Source organism: Dipodomys merriami, unplaced genomic scaffold (assembly GCF_024711535.1).
Source record: "Dipodomys merriami isolate MVZ:Mamm:240054 unplaced genomic scaffold, mDipMer1.0.p SCAF_389, whole genome shotgun sequence".
In the NCBI taxonomy this organism is placed as follows: domain Eukaryota; kingdom Metazoa; phylum Chordata; class Mammalia; order Rodentia; family Heteromyidae; genus Dipodomys; species Dipodomys merriami.
This window is the reverse complement of record NW_027205481.1, coordinates 831724-839143: the sequence shown is the minus strand read 5'-3', so window position 1 is coordinate 839143 and position 7420 is coordinate 831724. Positions and strand designations below refer to the sequence as shown.

General features: G+C 33.6%; 1 pseudogene; it reads right to left on the bottom strand.

The window, feature by feature from the left end:
• Window positions 1-2795: 2795 nt before the first annotated feature.
• LOC138805154 (U6 spliceosomal RNA) lies at window positions 2796-2895 on the bottom strand (annotated as a pseudogene).
• Between the last annotated feature and the right edge of the window lie 4525 nt (window positions 2896-7420).

Below are 7420 nucleotides of genomic sequence, written 5' to 3'. Positions count from 1 at the left end.
TTCACATATAAGCACAGTGCAGGGGTGTCCAGACATTCACAGTATTTGCGTGAATATCTGCCTTGAGCTACCAATTCATTGACAAAGTCTAAGTGTCCACTCTAGACTTCCCGATGAAGAGGGGTATACTCATCCTCATCCTCAGTATTCATATGACTGGCCTTTTTGGAAAGTAGTCTCCGCACTATAGTAAGTTGCAAGAAAAGCATTCTACCACTGAGCCACCAACCCAGTCCAAGGATTAAGATTCTTATTTGTAATTTGGTCAAAGCTATGTCTCTTTATGTAGGCTACTAAAATGTGTTTACTAATTTCAAGTAAATACATAAATTCTATTTCAATCTCTTTTAACAAATAAAAAATAAAATTGTTTACTTTGTAAATGGATCAGAAGCATGGATTTTTTGGCTAGCTAGGTCATTGCACATCTGGATCTCTCTTCCTCTCTCTCTTTCATGATTCTCATAGACAATAAGTTGCTCCATAATTATCCTAATTTATTTTGCTTTTATATTTTTGGTTGCATTATTTCACTTTCTGCTCTGCCATTTCCCAAATCAGCACCACATAAACAGAACCGCAGAAGTGGTTCTGTGGCTCAAGTGGTAGAGCACTTGCCTTGATTTGAAGAGCTCAAGGATGGTGGCCAAGCCCAGAGTTCAGGCCCCACACCTAATTTTCTTTTATAAAGAATCTAAATCTTTGATAATTCTAGGAACCGATCTGACTGAAATCAGTTGAATCACACTTTTCCTGCACAATGTAAGAAAAGGTCCAGGCTATCAAAGCAGCTAGAGAAGGCAGGCAGATTGTATGTGTGACATAACTTTGTGGAAAATGGTATAGAGTATTACTTACTGGTGATCCACTTTCACTTTAAGCATGATGCTGCACTATTGCTTGCTGGTTCTGAACTATTGCTTTAATAATTATAGTCTCCAAGAAGAAAAAAAATGAAATTTAATTGATATCAAAGGACTACTAATACATTTTGACTTCTCATTATGCATCTTCAATCATCAAAATCACCTGAAGAAAATAGATAGGCCTACTTTTTAAGATGAAAACAAGTGTCTTTAAAAAAAACAAGAATTTAGGTAGTCATACAAAGGACTTCTATTTTACTACTGCACTATACATTTTTTTCTAATGTTGATAACCAGTAAATAATGGATCTATTAGAAAGCTCTTAAAGGTCATATATTGAATAGTAAGTTCTCTTACACTATATCTTGGTATTTCCCAAATCATTTACATAGAAGGCATTGTTTCCTATTTTCTCCTTTCTAGAATAAGCTGCATATGAAAACAGCACTGGTCCTCATTTTCAGTCTGTGCATTTGATTATGGAGGAAAATCTTTCTCTGTTCTCTATCAATTCACTACTCTCCAGTTAGAATAATTTAAAATAGTAAAAATGAAAAAAGAGAAAATAAATCATGGTGGAAAAACATATGCAGAAAATTCACCGGATTTTTCTGACCAGTTCAACCAACGTGAACTATTGGGTAAATACATGGACACTTCATTTCCACTGGTACTCAAAGTCTCTGGTTAGGAAATTCTGATGAAGACAAGGAACAAGATGAAAACGTGAGAAAGGTATCAATTGCAAGAAAATAATGGAGAAGAATCCATGCAAATTTCTTCTTTGGGATGCCAAAATTAATCGGCTTACTACAGTACCGAGACTATATTCCAAAAAGGCCACTCATATGAATACTAGAGATGAGGTAAGTATACCCCTCTTCATCAGGAAACCTACAGTGGACATTTAGACATTGTCCATGAGTTGGTAGCTCAAGGCAGATATTCATGCTGTAATTCTGAATGGCTTGGCACCCCTGCACATTGCTTATATGTGGAATAATACCAGAATGGCTTCTGTCTTCCTTCATCATGATGCAGATACCAATCCGCAAACTAAAGGCCTCTTGACACCCTTGAATTTTATTGCTGGGAATTGAAATAGCAAAGATATGCTGTACCTCCTTCTTTTGAATCATGATATCAAACCGGGTCTGAAAAACAACTTGGAAGAAACCTCATCTGATATTGCCAAATGGATAAGTATGTATCACTACTTCTTTGAAGTAGTGGAAGGCTGTACAAATTGTACTCCTATGTAGTAATGGTTTGGTTAAATTTCATAAATTTCAAAATTGCAAGTCCATCCTTTGTGGTCCTACAAAATATTTTCATAATACAAAACAACAGTAATATCTTAATTTAAAAATTTATGGATTCCATGGTATTCTTCCACGTGAATTGCCTGACTTTGGTGTCAAAATGTATTCAAGAGTTGTTTGTATGCATCTATAATGATTTCTGCAGAGTTTGCGATTTTTTAAAATTTTATCTTATCTGTTGAAATGAATAGTATAGAAATTAAAGAAATTCCTGGTGCTTGTCTGAAAAAAAAGTATCTATGTTTCTATAAAGTTCATAATCTATTTCATTGTCTTCTAGATATAATACTTTGCAGTCTATATTGTTTTATAATATATAGGTTCATTAATAAATGTGTCCTTTCAGATTACATTCTATATAGAAAAAGTTTAAGATTCCTTTCTTCCGAGGTCCTTATATTATTTTATTTCTTTGGGATAAAAAGATAATGTTATCTAATTTCAAGTTTTGTAAAGGTTATGCTATGTAAGGGCCTTTTGAAGGTGAAGATTTAATACACTGATGTCAAACTAACCTGTAATTCTATGAATTACAGGTTTTGTTACACTTGTATTTTTGTAAACATCTTTTAAAAACTGTTTTTCATTTCCTGCATTTGAAGAATGAAAAATATGGAATACTTCACAAATTTTCATACCATCCTTGTGCAAGTGCCATGTTAACTTCTGTATTGTTGTAATTTGGGTAGACCTGCTGCTGAAGCATGGAGTATCCTCTTAATTTAAGTAGTTAATGATGCAATCTTTATACAGGCATATATCCTTGGTTGCCTATTTGTAACAAGGAACCTTTATTGTTCCTAAATATGCGATTGATCTTATTTCTCTAAATTTCTGTGTATAGTGGCAAAAACTTATATTGTTTAGTCGATTGCTCACATTTGCAATTTTTTGTCAATGGCTTTTTTGTCGTTTTCATTTTAAATTTGATCATATTTTGAAGCCTTTATAGCTAAGTCCAAAGGTGATGGCTTTTCAAGTACTTATTTATCAACTGATTTAGCTTTGTGGAGCTAATGGATTCAAAGTAAGCCTTGCTTAAGAGCTACTTCTAAACTTCTGCAGCTTAAAATTTCCTAAATGAGGTCTTAGTGGTACAAATGTCTTCCTTACCCTTCACCTTTCTTCCATGTAGGAACAGACCAACCAGAATATCTTACCCTGACAGCATAGATTGTCTTACTGGAACAAAACTAATCTTAGATACAAGGGTTCATAGAAAGATGAACACTGCAGACCGAATTATTCAGAATAGAAGGTATTTTATCAAAATATAATTGTTTATTATACCTATCATTTCAAAACTAGCTAAAGCCAAGAATGTGAAAAAATTGTTCATATGCATGTTTACCTAATATCCTGGCCTGTCTACCATCCAACCAGGCAGGAACTTACACTACTGACTTTCTTTCACCAAATATTTCCATACCTCCTGGAGAAATCCATATGTTTCTCCTCGATATTAGGCCTTAAATTGGTAATGTTTTAATCAAAGTGTTTCCTCTTGTCTCCAGTCTGTAAATTTACAAATGGTAAAGTTTTAGGTCTAACTCTACCAAAAACTGAGGTAGAGATAATGGAATAATACTTTAAAGCAGAGTTGCCTTTGATACCCTAACCACAACAGAACAATTGCTAACAGAAAGTAATTGAAGACCCATCTCAATTTCTCACTTTCTATAATATTTCAGTGCCCCAATTCCTTGCAGGAATTAGCAGTAAGCAATTGTGAAATGTAAAGCAACTTAAAATGAAAGATGAGATCCCAAAATATGAGAGAAAGTACTGTAGTTCAAACTTTCAATTTACAGATGACCAGCCTATATGAGTAAACAAAATCACAAATGTCACAAGATTATTTTTAATACGCCTCTCCTAATGATGAATGAAAGATTTCAGTTCAGCATAATTAGGACAAAAATAATTCCTGGAATGATAGATCCATAATTGTTCTACCAAGGCTAGGAAAACGACTTAGAGGTCAAATATAATTTTGAAAAACATTAAGTGAGAAGACCCTTAGTACTTCAAAACACTGGTACTTCAGTAAAACTTGGTTCTGTAGTCTAAAAATGTTGTCATTCTCAAACCAATGATAACCTACATTTAATCTCTTGAAAGTATATAACGTTTCAAATAAACTTTTAACAATCATATTCACCAAAATAACACTTGACAAGTAGATGATAGTGACATTAAAAGTTTTTCAAGTGTAGGAATCAAGTTACAATAGAGTTGATTTATTTACCCAGCACTAATGCCAAATAAGTTCAACCATTCATTAAAGTGTAGAAATAGTATCTTGCACAATTTGCGTTGTTCAGTAGGTGCCTTCCAGAAATGTGTTAAATCGATCAGCCTCCCATAATTCAAACCCAAATATTAGCTAATAAACTAAATTTCATCACATAAGAATGTACATTTTAAAAAGTTACTAATAGTTGCCTTATCATGTGTTGCCTTATCATAATTTCCCTATCTTTCTAACATAGTAAGAAATATGACTTTAAGTCTTGATTATGGGTACTGATCCGAGATGTGACAAACATAAAATTTGTCTTCTATTTCTATCATATTCCTCTACAGTAATAAATTTTAGTTTTCTTCTTTGTCCAAAACTTATAGGTAGTAGAAAATATCGTCCCATGTAAAATAAAATAATGACACACCAATGTACAAAGCCATTTATAAAAACTGGTAGTTAGTTATAAATTCTAAGTGATTTTTAAACCTTCTTGTTGACTAAAGATTAATCTTCAAAAAAGATGAGAATAAAATCATGTCTAGGTGCTTCACGTCTCCAGTCTTACAAATTGTTATTGCAGATGAATGAATTATGGAAATATAAGCTGACATCAGTTCAAGTATATGCAGGATTGAAACTCCATGGAATGTATATAAAACTTTCAAACTATTAACCGACAGTTTAACAGAATGACTATCAGGAAGTTGAAACCAGAAAGGAATAATAGTAAAGACATAAAATGAATGAAAAACGGAACAAGGGGCAAGTACAGCTAGAATACTCAATGTACAAATGTAATAAAGGAAGTGGTAAATCTAAAATAAATCTTGGAGAAAGGGTTGGTTGAGAATGATAGAAGGAGTGCCTCTGATCCAGGAGCATTGGACAATTAGGTGGACATATTTAATTGCAACACACTTGCGCAACCTTTTGAAATTCAGTTAAAAACACAACTACAAACAAAAACACAAAAATCACAACCAAACAGCAATCTCTAGAAAGTATGTATATGAGCTCACAAAATTTTAAGCAGTTAATGAAGGGCAGTCACGGGCAAACAAACAAAGATATCCAAAGATGGCAGTTTGGGGTAGGGGAGAATTTTGAACAGATTTGAATAGATTCTCAAAGGTTATAAATCACCTACATCGACTGCAAATATTTTCTTCTGTGAGAATTCCTTTTTTTTGGGGGGGGGCGGTCATGGGGCCTAAACTCTGGGCCTGGGCGCTGTCCCTCAGCTATTCAGCTCAAGGCTAGCGCTCTACAATTTGAGCCACAGCTCCACTTCTGGCTTTTTTTCTTTTTGCTTCTGTGATGCTGAGGAATCGAACCCAGGGCCTGAGGCATGCAAGGCAAGCACTCTACCACTGAGCCACTTTCTCAGCCCCCATTCTGTGAGTATTCTTTGTCTGAAATGGTTACTCCAGTCCTGAGCCACACTTCATAGCTGGTGAAGATAGAATGGAAGAAACAAGATCAAGAACCCATTACACCACTGGAGAGATAACAGTCCTCTATGGTTTTTCTCATCTTTCTTCACTACTCTTTTCTCATACTTTTAATAAAGTCAAGTGATTTTGAATTACATCTTTCCTTCTTTATGAGAGAATTACTGTTTGGTAATTAAATGTCAATTCACAAATTTTGATGTCTTTTTTTTTACGAACTTTGAATTTAAATTCCACTACAACCTTGTATGCGCACAGTGAGAATATATTTCCTGGGTAAGGACAATTCTCAAGGGAACCTACAGGATTTACAGCAAGGTTTGTGAGGCTTGTTTGTTTAGTGTGAAAATGAGCCATATTCACCCACATTGCTCCCTCCCAGCTAAGTCTCCACGGATTTCTTTGCATGAAAGCCTATTTTCACAGACAATTTTAAATATCCTTAATAGGCTAAGTTGTTAAAAAGTTTGAACAACTAAAATTTACCTGTCATAAATTTTAAAGCTCTTTTGAAATTCATTTATCAGAATTGTGAATTCACCAATCATAATCCCACCTTTACCATCAAAAAGAGTTAAGATGTTGTTTTCATGATATAGTGTCCATGAAAGTACTGTTTTCCAGTGGCAAATGAACTCCAAGATATGGAATGAGAGATATTAATTTGCGGTTGTTGTTTTTGATGTACTATGTGATTTCTATTTTCCTTGAGATTTTCCCCTATGGTTTATCCCCTGCTGTGTTTCATTTTGGTACCCTGTGTATTGTGTATACATTTTCGTTAATTAGGGAAGGGAACAGGAACAAAAAAATGGCGAGACAAAGGACAAAGAGCAAACCAATGCAATAGCAATTCACACAACACAATAAGTTGGAAATGTACATTACAACTTTTGTGAGAAAAATGAGAGAGGGGATAGCAAGTTTGAAAAGTTATGTATTCAGTACCTTACAATGGCTGTAACCCCAGTGCACATAACTTTCACATTAAAATTAAATTTAAAAATTTAGCTGATGAAATAAAATTTCACTGTTTTGGTATAGTAAATATTATTCTTTATATAGTAACTTTTTAAAAATCAGTATTATTTGGCATCTAAATTGAATTAATTACCTCTTCTTTATCAGAGGGTCACCAACTTGAATATCCAACTAGACAATTTTTTACAATATACTTGCCAATATTTTAAAAAAAATTAAATTTACTACTTTCTTATACTAACACAGAAAACAGATTAATTCTATGGAAACCCATAACTTTTAAAAGTGAATAAGTTGTTAAGAGGACAGAATGTATTTGTTCTTCAAAATTCTTATGACTAATAACTACTCATTTTAAAATTCTGAACATTCCATACCTGAGAGATTCAAAATATACCTGTTTGCATGTTATGTAATTCTGCAATAGATGCATTTTCCAATGGGGTGTTACAGACTGAGAAGTGAACAGAAAAAGAGCCACATTCTGATATGGGATAAAACTATGAAGCATGTTATAATTAATTCTTCAAGAGTAAGCAGTTGTTTATCAGATT